The sequence below is a fragment of the Vulpes vulpes genome, chromosome 13 (assembly GCF_048418805.1).
Source record: "Vulpes vulpes isolate BD-2025 chromosome 13, VulVul3, whole genome shotgun sequence".
Taxonomy (NCBI): domain Eukaryota; kingdom Metazoa; phylum Chordata; class Mammalia; order Carnivora; family Canidae; genus Vulpes; species Vulpes vulpes.
Genome location: NC_132792.1, coordinates 44,061,228 through 44,077,615, shown reverse-complemented (window position 1 = coordinate 44,077,615; position 16,388 = coordinate 44,061,228).

The window sequence follows — 16,388 nt, the reverse complement described above, 5'->3', positions numbered from 1 at the left end:
TGAATATTGACCCATGTGTCAGGTAGTAGGGATGCCATGAAAGAGGTAAATAGCCTCCTCAACAGAGTTATATTCTAGTGGGAGAGGAAGACAATACATAAACAAGAATCGCACAAATTTACTTAAGTGAATAGGATCCCATCAACTAACCATTCGTGTTGTGAAAAAAAAAAAAAAACAAAGAATAGTGGGTTTCAGAGGGATTAGAAGAGAAGGATCTACCTTAGATTTAAAAAAAATTATTACGATCCTTTTTTAAAAAGCAAAGTCTGAGAGAGAGATTTCCCCCAGTGAAGAGGAAGAGCCTGCCAGGTGAGGAAGAGGAGGATGAGGGAGGCCAATGTTTCTGGAGGTAATGACTGAGGACAAGGGAGCTGTGAGCTGAAGCCACAGCAGTAGGAAGAGGCCTGAATCATGTAAGACTTCAGGGAAGAGTTTAAATGTCATGATATGTGTAATGGAAGCTATTGGATAAATTCGAGCAGAGAACTGATATGGTGTCCTTAGTTTACATGTTTGAAAATCGCTAAAACGCTAAAAATGACTGGAGGGGGCTAGCGCAGCAAGCACCACTTAAGAGATGGTTCCATTGATGATGTCTGGGCTGCGGTGGGTAGAAAGGACCAGATCTCAAAATTAAATTGATGGGATTTAATGCATGTTTTAAACTATTGTAAGGAAATGCCCAGTCATTCAATGACAGACTTCTTTCATCTATTTCTAAAACAGAATGTATCATGCCACATCCGTTTAATCTTCAAAGGTCCCCAAATATCCACGGGATAGAGGCTAATCTCCTTATGGAAAAAAAAAAAAAAACCTGTAAGTCAGCAGCTACGTAGCTTTTCAGGCTCTGCCACTAGCATCACCCTGTCCATGCCCTGAACTTCAGCTACACCAAACTACTCCATTTTTCTTTTGTCATTGCCTTTCACATGCTTGTGAACATGCCCTGGAATGCCACTTACTCCTCCTCTTAATGCGCCTCAAGAACTCTGAGTCATCATCCCCAACCCTAAGGACACTCTCATAATCTCAGAGACAAGTTAGTTGCTGCTACCCCATGAGCTCATTGCAGCCCAAGTCATTTTTCAATTGTGTTCTAACTTTTTGCAACAGACTGAGATCCCTGAGGGCAAGGACTATGCTTTGTTATTTGTATTCCTAGAACCTATATCTCCTGAGTTCTTTAACTGCTTCTGGAAATGAATACATAAATGGGTGGATCATGCTGAAAATTGAGTCATACAGTGTATTCACTCAGGGATAGCATTTCAGGAACATTCTTCACATTATTGTTGTTGGTTTAAGAGTTGTCAGAAGTTTCCTGTACCATCTCATGAACAGCAACTTTCCTTCTTCTCATCAACGTACAGGTATGCTTTCAGTACAAAACAGCTGGTCATTGTTCTGTACGGTGTGGTGAGCATGTCACACTCGGTAATGGAGAACCAGCAGAAGCCAAGCAAGATAAGGACCAAGAAGAAAAAGTCCAAATGAAGCAGAACATCACTGGCACATAGCATCTGTCTCACAGTGGGGCATATAAGCTCAGGCACACTTGTATCTCCCAAGAAGGTTCTTAGAATAATGCCACCTCTCAGCTTTTCCTGACTGGTTGGGCTATTACCAGACTTTTTTCCACTGCTTGGGACTTAATGTTATGAAGAGCTAGGAACCTCCGTCCAGAAGCCAAGGACAAGCTGTGCATATGTCTTGGAAGCATTTCCTAGTGTTACTGTCTTCATCTGATTTTAGTCATCTTTACTCATTGAGCCAACAGGACAGGCCATAAAGGCAATCACGTTTATGAAATTTGCTCTCACACCTGTTTGGGCAAACTGTGATACCCCGTATGAGGCAGGGAAATGGACCATGACTTCCTGCATATGTGAGTATAGTACTTTGCCCTTCAGGCTCTTAGAATCTTAACCTAATCAATGAGACTTCCTAGGCTATTTTTAAAGGCCTGTCAACCTAATTCAAATTTAGTCGAGGGCCAGTGTATTTGTGGAAAATGGTCATTTGTATTTCTGATAATACTAAATGTTTAAACGTAGAACCTTCATGTCCCTGAAAATTATATTCCTTTATTTCATGTTGATTTTACTTAAAAATTTTATGAAAAATAACTGGTAACTTCAGGTTCATTACCCACTAATAGTTTATGGAGCTAGACTAAGAATCTAACTCCTAAGTTTAATTCTGTTCCATCCTATTCAGTTATGAATCTTCTATACTTAAAAACTGTGGGGACGTTGAAATAAGGTCTTCCACAATTAGCATATATTCTATTGAGAGTATATTCTATGTGAATGTCTTCCCTGAAATAGTGTGCAGTAGGTGCACTTGACTTTCCCCACATGAGGGGAAGAGAAGCCTGGTAAGATGCAATAAGGCACTGGGACCAAATCCTACTTTAAGGATCATTTTCCAAATTCAGCAGACCGCTTTATTTTTTGTATTTTTTTTTAACTAGACTCCACACCCAACATGGAGCCTAACATGGGGCTTGAACTCACAACCCTGAGATCAAGACCTGCGCTGATATCAAGAGTTAGACACGTAACCAGCTGAGCCATCCAGGGAACCCAAGCCACTTTAGTCATGGGTTGTAGAAGGGTAGGAAAAATAAAAGTAGATAAAGTCTTAAAACTACTATGTAAAACTGTTTCTTTATCAAGTGGAAAATGTAGGGTTTTTTAAACAATGGACTTTTATTCTATGTAGAGTCCTCTCAGAACACTGATTCTTGTGAGGAGCTGTGCCTGGGATGAAAGCAGCATAATGCCGTGTTTCACTTACTGGGTTCCTTCATTCTATAGGAACCATAATATTTATTCTCCATGAATGTGAACTAGGAAAGCAGAGTTCAGGATATCTTCATGTATGCAAAGATTTTATCTATTTTGTGGGGTTGGGTTTTTTTTATTTTATTTTATGTATTTACTTAGAGACACAGAGAGAGAGAGCACTGAACAGGAGGAGGGGCAGAGGAAGAGGGAGAAGAAGACCCCCTGCTGAGCCCAGAGCCTGATCTGGGGCTTCATCCCAGGACCGTGGGATCATGACCTGAGCTGAAAGCAGGCACTTAACTGACTGAGCCACCCAGGTGCCCCTGGCTACTTTGTTTTTTTTTTTTTTAATTTTTTTAAAAGATTTTATTTATTTATTCATGAGAGACACAGAGAGAGAAGCAGAGACCCAGCCAGAGGGAGAAGCAGGCTCCATGCAGGGAGCCTGATGGGGGACTTGATCCTGGGACTCCAGGATCAGCCCCTGGGCCAAAGGCAGGCGCTAAACCGATGAGCCACGCAGGGATCCCCTACTTTGTCTTTAAAGGTAAGACCAAAACCTAGGCATATGTAAGTAAATACACAAACTAACAAACAAAATGCCCATGAAGTAGTTAAGCAAATACAAGCCACTCTATTACATGAATATCAACCTTAGTTCTCAGAGACTAAGCTAGACTATTTAGTAAGTTCCAAGTTGTGTCACTGAGTTTCGAATATAGCCACTATTAAATGTTCTGATCGTAAAAAATAAATCTGTTTTCAATAGCTTTTCAGCATAATTATCTCATTTCATCATCCAAACCAACCTATGTAACTTAATGGCCATTTTAGGAAATCCAAATATTGTTTATTCATAAAAGACATCTCAATAGGGATTTTTTTTTATTTTGACTATAGGGTCTGAATTTGGGATAGACAAAATCAAGAATATTTTTTAAGAAGACAAAATATAAGTCAGAAATATTTAAAGATAAATATTTACAGGCAACCTTGTCAAAATACACAGCAATAAACAACAATGGTTATTAGAAACAATTGTTTTTAAGAAACGATTTTCTCTCAAATAAATAAAAATCTTTAAAAAAAAGTATTGCCTTTAAGGAGATCATATTAGAGATGAAAGGAGCAAACCTTTACAACCAAAACAACTATCCAAAATGTACATGTCTACTAAAAACAGTCAGGCCTTAGGAGCTGGAAAATCTTTGCCAAACATAATGTGGAAATTAGAAAGAAACAGACACAAGTTGAAGTAATAGGATAGCCAGGAAAAGGCCAATTGGCTCTTTCCGAAGATACCCGGCAGGTGTTCTGACATTCTCTTATGAAACTTCAGGCTCTGCCTTTAGTTTTATAAAGTTAGACATGAGTCTTGGCATCAAGTATGGATCCAACCATCAGAGTGGCACACACAGATTCTAAGACTGATCAATAAAATCAGAATGCAGTGCCATTTTATTCACTAAGGACAGGAAATAGAACTGTTGTTGGGCCTTCATGACTTTGTGAAAAATGTTTTCCACTAGTTCAATCAGTGCCAGACACATAAATTGTAAACAAAAAGAACACAGAAAACAGAGTGTCTGGTTATTTTCCCAACGGAGATACCACAATCAAGGCTCTAGACTTGGGTTCTCTTCCACCCAAGGAACGCCTCAGTGGACATGACAAGGACCACTTCTCTGACTTTCTGCTACCTCTGCCAAGTGGTCATTCCTTAAATATGTTAGTTCCTTGCAGACAATTTACTCCTTTTCAAATTATGAAATATCTCAAACGCACAGAATATAATCAGGATTCTGGGCACCTGAATGGCTCAGACGGTTAAGTGTCTGCCTTCGGCTCAGGTCATGATCCCAGGGTCCTGGGATCCAGCCCCACATTTGGCTCCCCTGCTCAGTGGGAAGCCTGCTTCTCCCTCTGCTGGACCTCACTCTCTCTCTCTCTCTCTCTCTCTCTCTCTCTCTCACATGTGCACTCTCTCAAATTAATAAATAAAATCTTTAAGAAAATAAAACAAGGATTCCATATATCACACATTCTAGGTGCTATCTGTATCAGACTTCTTTTTAAAGAAATAAAACAATATAAATAGAACTAAAGCTCCATTCCTCTATCTTCCTCCCATCACCACCACCTTTTTCTTCCCAGAATAAAGAACTATCCTGATGTAAACATGAATCACCCCATGCATTTATGACTATATCCACAGTAGTGTCATTTCATAAATAGCACTACATTATACATATCTATTTGTAGGTTCTGGTTATCTCTCAACATACTTTTTTAAGATATGACCACGTTGATATATGTAGCACTGCATTTGGTACAGCACACTATAGCAGAGAGTAGATTTTTATCATTTTATGTATGTATTTTATTATTTGTGTGTAAGACAAACACCTTTATTATTTGTTTCTGTGTAAGACACAGAGCTCACAGGGCCAAAATCTAAGGGTAGGCAGGGCTGCGTTCCTTTTTGGAGACTCTAGAAGCAAATCTGTTTCCTTGCTCATATGGGTTATTGTCAGGATTCTTCTGTTCCTTGCAGTTGTAGGTCTGACGTTCCCATTTCACTGCTGTCCTCTAAGAGTTGTTCCCAGCTTCTTTTTTAAAAAAGATTTTATTTATGTATATGAGAGAGAGAGAGAGCATGCAGGGAGTGGGGGTAGAGGGAGAGTGACAAGCAGACTCCACTCTGAGCATGGAGCTAACACGGGGCTTGACCCCAGGACCCTGAGATCATGACCTGAGCTGAAATCAAGAGTCGGACGCTTAACCGACTGAGCCACCCCGGTGCCCTGAGTTGTTCCCAGCTTCTAAGGTCCAGCTACACTTCTTGCCTCATGGTCCACTTCTTCCATATTCAAAGCCAGCAAGGATGAGGAGAAGCCCTCTGAAAATTTCAATCTCTCTTGCCTCTCCTCCAAATGATACAAAGCAATCTCTTGATCTTCAGGTCATTAGATTGCACCTTTAATTCCATCTGTAATCTCAATTTCCTTTAACCATCTATGCATTATATTCACAGGCATGATATTGGGTGTAGACTGAGGGGGGCAAAATCTGCCTGCCACACTGCTAATGCCTCAGAATTTCTTGTTTTGTCACCCAGCAAGCATAAGGGAAGATACTTTCTCTGATGGGAAGGTTTGTGACCCTTATATAGTTATAAGTAGGTCATGACCCTTAGGTTTGTACGAAAGTGAATATAATTGACTTTTCCAAAACAAAGTCCATACCAGTTTGTTTATCTCAGGGTGACAGTTTCATAATGGATTAGAGAGAAAAGATGTCCTGGAGAAACTGCTCTAAACTCTGAGGAGGGTCATCACCTTTGCCTGTAAGTATATCTTCCATTTGGATGCAAATGCTTGTATTCTTGGGGTTCTTTTTCAAACACTAAAGTGTCCTTTACATTTTCTCTTGAGGAATCTACCAGTGTACAGTTCTGTATCCATGCCCGTTATGATCGTCTTTGATTTGTTGACCAATGTGGCTTATGTCATCCACTTATGCTGTCTCTCCTGAGTGGTGATGCTGTGGCTGTGGTAAGTTTAAAATGATCTACTGCCCTTTGCCTCTGTTGAGAAGTTTTTCATAAGTGGAAATATGAGCAATTTGCACCTCTCTGTACCAGATTCATTATTTAAAAAAAAATAAGGAAAATAATAACACTGGGGACATGGTAGGAATTAAATGAGCTAATACGTTTCTTACCACAAAGCTTGGCACAGTAATTGGGGTTCACTCTTCACTGTTCTTCTTGCTGCACTAACTTCAGATCAAGAAGAAACACTCATTACTGTCACAGCTACCAACTAAGGACCACATTATACATACCAGGCAGCACGAGGAGGGGGGCTTCTGTTCCTCTATGGCGACTTAGTGTGGACCTACAAAAACAAGCATAGGATTTCCCGACCAAATTTGCCTGTAGCCAAGGTAGTTACCAGAAATGACACCAGAATTTTCCAGCCACGTTTATGTCACTGTATTGGTGACCTGAAGGGTTTCCAATCCTGAGTTACCGGGATTACCCAAATCCCTGTCCAAAGAGCAAAGACTGCATCTATAACAAATTCATACGAGGAGGTTGGCTGATAAGACTTGTGTGAGGAACTGATTGTGTCCACAATATCCTAACATACAGTCTTTTTCATTATTTTTCTTTTTAACTCTTTTATATCCACCTTTGGGAAAACTATCTAGATTAGATACCCCTAGATCCGATCCCCGAATTGCTGCATTCTTATAGATATTCTAATTTCCTATAAAATCAAGAAAAAAATAAAGAAGAAAATTATGGGGCCTTACGTGAGAGTCGAGTTTGGTATGCCGTTATAAATTCAGCATCAGACAATTGAGAGGAACTGAACCTAGAGAAGTTTGCCAACATGTATCATGTAGATATTATTTTTCTTTAGGTTTTAATTGGCTAATTTACAGTTCATTGATCCTTCTCTACATGAACCATAGAGATCTTCAGTTAATTAACATTGAGTCCATTTCATTCCAAATCTCTGTATCCTGATATTAGTGCTAAAAATAGATTCCGAATAATGAGTTATCTTTTTATTAATTACTCTCTTTTCTTATTCCCTCCGGGCCTCCAGACACTTGGTAACAAGATCCTAAGCCATGTTCGGAGACTCATTCCTACTAGTGGCCGTGGCTCGTGCCAGTGAACCGAACTCCTCAACCATTATAACATCCAGGTAAGAAAATCACATGTGCTGTGGGTGGTTTATGTTTTCAAAGCTCAGCCAAGGGAAATCAATACCTACTTATGTTTAGTGTCACTAATGAACAACAGCCAAGCTTTCTGATTATCTCTTGGTCTTGTTTTTACCATGAGCCTATTGCAGGGATTTCAAATGCTAAAACAGAGATTCTATTTGGTCACGTGGGTCTTTCACTGGTTAATGCATAAATGGAGCCCATTTTAAATGAACTCTAAAAAAGAGTCCATCCTTTCCAGGATGTGGGAAAGCAGAGTTTGCATTTGTTTAGTAACATCACATACTACAAATAGTTGTCGGTCAGGATAATTGCAAAACAAAGTAAAATGTGGAAAAGTGCTGAGTGAATGAATCCATGGGGAGAAGAGCCAACTGGTGAACACAGCAAAACAAGCTGTAAAAAAAAATCAATGCCAATACACACCGGCTCACCCAGTGTACTTAAAATCAGATCCCTTGGTTGGCCACCTGAGCTGCCCTACAGCTGGCTAGAACAATGGTGGGCCATCGGAAAGCTGCTCAGCAAAGTAATTGCAAAGAGAGAAGAAGAGATGAGGGTGTAGGTGTGTTGGAAGGAGATTTGGGGAAAGTGTTTCTAATTTGGGATGGTGAGTAGGAAGGCTGGAGCAGTTCCCACCATCATTGGAGTCTCTCCTATTTTTACTGAAAATTAGTTGTGCTAATTTTATCTCATTTGCTATAAGAAACCTGTGAAATTTTTGCCCATGATGGTATCATTATCCTTCTCTTCCAGTTGAATAAACCAGCTCATTCAAAGTGACCTAACAGATTCATCCAAGGTCATATCAGTGAACAGTAGAGCTCACGACTCACAACTCCTGACTCCAGTCCTAATGGCTTTCCCATCTCCTTCCCTCCTCTTCCTACTAATGACTGAGACCTGCTTCTGTCTGGTGAAAGATAGGATTTGGCTCCCATTTTTTCATTTTCTCTTGATTGTCTTATTTAACAGTTGCACTAAATCTCAGTGGGCAGCACTTGGTCCTATCTGCTCTTTTCCCATCCTTTTTCTTACTTCTAATAAGCAACTAAAAAAAAGAAAAATAGCAAGTACAAGGGGATTTCCAGTTCTATTATCTGGTTCCTATTTGGTCTTCGATTTTTCAGAAAAAAAAAAAAAAAACCTCATATGTGTACCATCTCTTTTGCTTGTCCTCCACAGTTACATTAGAAATATCAATTGTTGTGTTTGCAGAGCATCTAGCTGGTAACTGCTGATGCCTCTCATTCTTCACACCCATTTCTCAGGTTCTTATACATGATCCCAACAGAATGGCAGCTTCCCTGCAGTTTAAGCATGATCTATGTGGAATGATCCATACGGGTCCCTGCTCTTCTCTTCAAAGTACATAATCCTGATTACATCTAATAGAAACTGTTATTGTCAAGAATTCCCACTTGTCCCACTTATTTTCTGTATTCGTTCACCTGAGAGTATTGAAATCTCCACCCAGCTTTAAAATAAGGGATGTAGGGACCTATGGCTTGCTGAGTCCCAAGGGAGAACAGTATCTTAAAGCTTCCTGCTCTGTGAGGCACCTAATACCCTGGGCCAGAGACTGAGCAGAGATAAACAGGATGCAGAGTCTGAAGGTAGGAAGGCTCCCAGAAACAGTAAGTAATGCTTTAGCTGAGTTGTCACAAATTGGAAATGTCCCTGTGGTCAGGGAAACAGGAAACAAGGGATAGTCAAAAAAGTGAGATTATATGGGTGGAGATACTGAATGTAAAATGGATAATTTGTACTTAGTTGTTCCGCGTTTACTATGTGCTACGTGCTAGATGTCATCACGAGATGGGGTATAGAGATTGGGACAAGACTTTCGGCAGCCAGATGGTCTTTTAAAATAATGAAGCACATCATTTCATTTTCCTATTTAATAACCTCCAGAGGCAGGTTCTCCTTGTAAACAAAGATTTTATTTGTTTAAAATCTAAATTTAGTAAAATTTAGATTTACTAAATCTAAATTTAAAATCTAAATTTTAAAATCTAAATTTAAAATCTAAATCTAAATTTTAAAATCTAAATTTTCAATAAAATCTAAATTTTAAAATCTAAATTTAGTAGAATAAATTGATCAGCCTTGATAATTTCTACAAGCTCATCTCCTGCTACATCCACCATATTCCAGTCCCTCTGGCTTTTTTGTCTGTTTTACAGGGCAACTCTTTTTGCTTCTACAGGGCATTTGCATTTATTGTTTCCTCACCTGCTTTACTTTCAGATCTGACCTCAAAAACTTTGAGAAGCCTTTTGTTAACACCCTAAGATAGAAGCTGTCTTTCCCCAACCCACTACCCGAGATTATCTCTGTCCCATCTCCCTATTTTACATAGAATCCCATAGTATGAACTAAACCTATGGCTATTTGCTTTGTATTATCTCCTTTCTCCAACAATACTATAAGCTCTGTGCAAGTAGAAATCTTGTCTGTCTCTTAGACACTACTCTATCCTCAGCATCTAAAAGACATAGCAATCATCTGTTGAAGAAATGAATGAGTCACTGTCATGAGGGTAAGTAAGCTGACCATGATCAGGAGAAGTGAGATTATTTTAAAGAGTTTTCCTGGGTAGAATTTTCCAGAGCAGAAAACTTAAAGGCTGGGAGCAACTGGATGGTTAAGTCTGTTAAGCATCCGACTCTTGCTTTTGGCTCAGGTCATGATCTCATAATTGTGAGATTAAGCCCTACATGGGGTCTGAACTGGGTATGGAGCCTGCTTAAGATTCTTTTTCTTCCTCTCCTTCTGCCCCACCCTACTGTTTCCTTCTAAAAAAAAAGAAAGAAAGAAAGAAAGAAAGAAAGAAAGAAAGAAAGAAAGAAAAGAAAAGAAAGAAAACTTAAATTCTGAGTTGATAAGACATAAATTATAATCCGTGAGGAACTACCTTATAAAAGGCTCTTAGGAAAGGATCTTGATATAGCAAGCATGACTATATTCATTGTGAATATATTCATTGTGAAATCCTGGAAATACACACCAATGAATTCAAATTGTATCTCTATAACTCTATACATTCTTTGTGTTGGTAGGGCATGGTAGCTATGATGTATCTTCTGGTAGAAGACATCTTTCAACTCATCATCATTCCTTTAACTACTGGCCCTATGTCAGGCTTTCAATTATAGGATTAATGTATGTAAAGAAAACAGCCTTGAAAGACCAAGGCCAATCAGAATGAGTAAAATATGTACTATCTAGAAATGCCTTACTAAATTACAGGAGGATTTTTAAACTAGTATATATTAATGCATTATTTACATGATTTCTTGTTAATCTTTTTAAATAAAATAACCTATGAAAAGCAGGGACAACTTTTGAAAAAAAAAAAAACATTCTTTTTTTTCTTTATTTTTTAAGTAGACTCCAGACCCAATGTGGGCTTGAACACATGACCCTGAGATCAAGAACTGCAGCTCTACCAACTGAGCCATGCAGGTGCCCCTTGGGGGGAAAAAAATCATTCTTTACTCAACACCTATATATCCAGGAATTTATTCTAAGGATAAAATTCAATAGAAATGAAAATATACATGTGATAATGTCTTTATATGCCTTTATTTGCAAGAGCAAAAACAAACGAGGGAAAATATCCATCTAGTGGAGAATTATATGGATAACAAAAATGATGTCAATATAAAGCCGAGAAATATTTATATGACATTATAAATAAATGAAAATAGCATAATACAAGATAGCATTAGTAGTATGATATGCTGGGTCAAACACAGACTTTGGAATATGACATCCATTTTCATATATCCAAATCACAGTTACTTATGAACCGTATGACCTTGGGTATTTCCATTAACCTTACTAAGCTTCTGTTTTGTCATTTATAAACTAGAAATACCAACAGCATCAATTCTATGTCATAGGAGCAATTTTTTGTTAACTGAAATTCATTGATAATTTTATTGACATTGCCTCACTAAAAATATTCGTGTGAAAGTCATTGACTCTCAAAAATTGTTACCTTCTTTGCAACACACATTTTAGATTTAACTTTCATATCTCATCATTAGAATAATTCACAGAACCTACCGCTGTGTTACAAAGTGCTTTGCAAGGCTAACCACAATCTAGCTGGTGAGTAATGTGTAAAAATTAAGAACTAAGACTAAGCAATCAGAAATAAAGTACTAATCACTTAGCAAAGTTATGGCTTTCATTTGTTTTCTTGAATTGAATTCTTTTTTTTTTTTAAGCTTTTATTTATGTACTCATTAGAGACACAGAGAGAAAGGCAGAGATATAGGCAGAGGAAGAAGCAGGCTCCATGCAGGGAACCTGATGCGGAAGGAACTCCATCCCAGGGCCCTAGGGTTACGCCCTGAGCCGAAGGCAGAAGCTCAACCTCTGAGCCACCCAGGTGTCTTTATGTATCATCATAAACCACTTTTTCCTCAGAACAGAAGTAATGAAATTTCATTCAGGGGCGCTTAAGAGGTGTTGAACTATTAGAGGGCCTGGGTGGCACTGTAGGTTCAGCATCCAATTCGGTTTCAGCTCAGGTCTTCAGCACAGGGTTGTGAAATCAGGCACTGTGTGGCACTCCAGGCCCAGCATGGAATCTGCTTAAAAGTCTCTCTCCCTCTACCCTCCCCCGCACACACTGTCTCTCCCTCTCTCAAAAAAATCAATCATTCAATCAGTCAATCAATAATTCTTTTAAAAAGTAAGATGTTGAACTATTAATTGAGATGAGAGAAGGAAATAATAATCCGAAGAGGAAAAGAAAGCAAAAAGAATGAAAGAACTTTGGTAAAAAGGACAGATCCAATTGGTTGGTGAAATGGAGCCATAAATCTGGGTATAATTTTCACAGATGGCTGTGATTCCAGATGATGGGATAGGATATCTATGAGCAGCATTTACTTTTCCTCAGTAGTTTCATTTCAATTCAGCAATTCGAAAATTCAAAAAAGCTGAGATAATATGGTGCACTGTTTCTGGTTCATGAATTCGTACTGAAGACTGTGATACAAATTGTATTTCCCGAGCTTACTCTACTGCACCCTCACTTCAGTGATACAGGCTGTGATGATATCACATTTGGCTACAGAAACTAGCTCGCTGATTGATTCCTGCAACATTGGCAGCACTCAATGAATATTATAAATACCAAGAGTCATTTTTATTTCCTCTTTTGAAAGTGTATTGGGAGATTGTGCTCTTTTACCTAAAGACATTTTTGTTTATAATTAGTGTTACCAGTGTGAAATATTGCAGTAATACAACCCAAAGTATTTTGATCCAGAAAATTGGGGTTGGTAGTTAATATGTTTCTTAAATGTAAGGCACAGATAACAGATAAAATAATTTTAGTTTTCCATCCTCTCGATGCTTCCCATGACCAAATGAAGGTTGGGCTAGCGATTTCAGTATTAGGGGGTTACCATAGACAGTCAAGAGTCATGTATTCCTGTGACTCAAATTTCTTGGGTTTAGGGTCATCTTAAATGTCACAAACAATGCTGGATTTGTCACTATGTTAGCAAAACTAAATCTATAATTCTTGACCCACTGTTTTTATTTCCAAGATGAGATGCAGCAATGAAGTGGAATAGAATAGGGAAGAAAGTATGGCAGCAGCTGTAGGCACTCTACACTGGGAAAATAGAGCTGGTGAAATAAAGAGCAAGTGTTAGAATAGGCCAACTGGTAGTTTCTATATTTAAATACTCATTTATTTTTGTTTCCTTTTATCTGTAGCTAAGACTCTTCTTTCCTGTAGGTTACTGCTTGTGTACCCTCTTCCTGGTGATACTCCCTCCCTAGGTGATAAAATCAACTGCTTAATTGGAATTGGAGTTTATCTTGAATCCCTGCATATTTCTTGAGAGTATATTTATCAGTAAAAAGCAACCTTCAAATTTACAAAGGCTTGGGTAAGAAATGCAAACTGAACTTTCTTTCCATTGCATTCTGTGAGTACAATGGCAACTATGCAAATGGAATAAAAGCTTGTATGTGTAAAATGCTAGGACTTCCCTCTTTCACTTCCCTCCAAAATACACATACACGTACACATCTGAAAGCATTTTAGCAGTGTCTAGCAGAAATTAGGCACTTAACAAATGTTATTTTCCTTTCCTTTGCGTAGAACTGTGATTATCACCAAACATTGCCTTAGGGAATAATAGCTAAATCAAAAAGCAGGGAAATAACTCAGCTGTTAGAAATGTGAGCTTTGGTATCAGACCTGGTTTTGAATTCTGACTTCACCATTTAGCAATTCTCTGTCCTTAGTAAAATTACTCCAACTCTGATTCTCAGTTTCCCCATACACAAAGTAAGGACAATACCACTAGGCCATAGGATGTTTGTTAAAAGTAATGAGCTATTGCATGCAAAGCACTTAATATTGTCCCTAGCACATAGTATGTACTCAATTATAAAAACAAACCATTTTAAATTAAAAAAATAAGCATTAGACACATAGAAAACAAATCACAATGACCCATTAGCATGGCCACCACAAAAAAAATTTAAAAGAAAATATTGTACTTTGCCAACAAGTATTGGCAAAGACGTAGTACCTAGTAGGGAGGGTCCTCAAAATATGAAATGTTAGAATTGCAATCCTACTTCTAGGTGTATATCTAAAAGAACTTAAAGCAGGATCCCAAAATGATATTTATGCACGCATGTTCATTGCAGCATTATTCACAATAGCCAAGAGGTGGAAGGAGCCAAATACCCATTGATAGATGAATAGATAAAGAAAATATAGTAAATATATGCCATGGAATATTATTCAGCCTTGAGAAAGAAGGATATTCTATCACATCCTGCAACATAGATGAACCTTGAGGACGTTATGCAAAGTGCAATAAGCTGGTCACAAAAGAACTGATACCGTGTGACCCTACACATATGAGATGTCTAGAGTAGTCAAAATCATGAAAACAGAAAGTAGTAGGGTAGTTGCCAGGGACTGGGGTGGGAAGGTGAAATGGGGAGTTGCTCATTGGACAGAGGGCTTCAGCTTTGCAAGATAAAACTTCTAGAGATCTGTTACACAACAACGTGAATATCGTAAAGGTACTGTACACTTGAAAATGCTTAAGAAGGTAAATTTTACATCATGTATTTTTTTTTACAATTAAATTTTTAAAAACTAGGTCTATACAATCAAACAAACAAAAAAAAGAGTATGTCTGTAAGGCTGTGCTCTCCAGTGCTTCTCCAATACCAGAATAGAGAATGGGAAGGAGGAAGGAGAAACCTGGGTGAAGAAAAGCAAGGATGACCTTCTGTGCTATAAATATGTTTATGGGGTTCCGTTAGGTGAGATGGAGAGGACAGTCCATGGAACATACAAAAGGGTGATCAGAAGCTGCCTTCTACCCTCCACTTTGGGGACACTCAAAAGAAGACACCAGAAATAACCCATCGTGAGTAAGCAAGTGTCTGTCAATGTACAACTGCTTTGCCTCAGAATTGGGTGTGAGAAGTATTGTGAGGAGGGAAGGAAGCAAGCATTGCAGAGAAACTGGATGATGAGTTTGAATCCCCTTTCCACGCTACTTGCTCATCCTCCCAGGGAATGGCTTTATTCATCAGTTAAAAACACTTTTCTAACAGAAGCATTGTGAGAGTTAACCCAAGATATTGTGCCTGAAGCATTCTTTTTATCCATGAAACAGAATATACCTTTTAGTTGTGATTTTTACAGGTAAGCAAACTCTCTGGTTAACAACCAGGATGGAGGCAAACAGTAAATAATTTCGACGTGCCTATTCACTGGGCCAATCGTCTATTATTTTGATATCTACTATCAGTCTTGTTGACAGGTGTCAGTATTGATTCAGTAGGGAAGTGGGGGCTACTTCTTTTATTCAAAGTGAAAATGTAACAACTTGCTCCCATGCATTATAAGTTCTTATTACAACAAGGATGCATACCTATATGGGGGATACACACTAATGATCTTAGGGAGTTTATTAGCAGAAAATTAAGAAGTAGTTTTACAATCAGGAAGTAAACAAGTTAACGGAAGTCCAGCTCCCACTAAAGTATTACTTATTTCGTGGCTCTCGCTTTCATCTCACGGAGTCAGGTATTTTTTGCCAATGTTTCCTGAATATAAACAATAATAACATTGTCCCACTGGTTTCCACTTCACTGATCTCTTCTTGATTTATATCACCTGTGAACCTTTCCACTTAGGTGTCTCTTTGAACTTGCCCTCAACACATCCTGTTTCTGCGTAGACAGTTGGAAGAGAAAAACTTGCATGTATATATGAGCAGAAAGGGAAAGATGAGGAAATAGAAAGGCTAATGAGGAAAACTAGAGATTTCTGTGACAGTCCCCAGTGCATTTAAAAAAAAAAAAAAAACATGCTGAACAATCTTCATGAATCATCCAACCTGAGTGTTAGCTGTTATACAGCAAATTCTTTAAGATGAGGAACTTGAACATTTAAACAGAAATAAATGGCACATGCTTTGTCACACTTCCTTACTTCTCTAAGTAAACCGAGAGTACATGATGGACATGGGTCTTCGATTAGGTTTCACATCCGTGGCATTCTGGTTTAGAGAAATGAGCACTAGAGTTGGAGTCTGAACTCAAAGCCTATCTTTGTCCAGTAATGTGACTATGGCACTTAACCTTAATTCAGAGGCTTTACTTACTCTTCAAAGTTGCCTAAAATTTCTACCAGTACAGTTTAGGAAATACCACATATACAAAAATCCATAAACCCAGGGGCACCTGGGTGGCTCAGGTCATGATCCCAGAGCCCTGAGATCCAGCCCACATCAGGCTCCCTGCTCAGAGGCAGGGAAGCCTGCTTCACCCTCTCTCTGC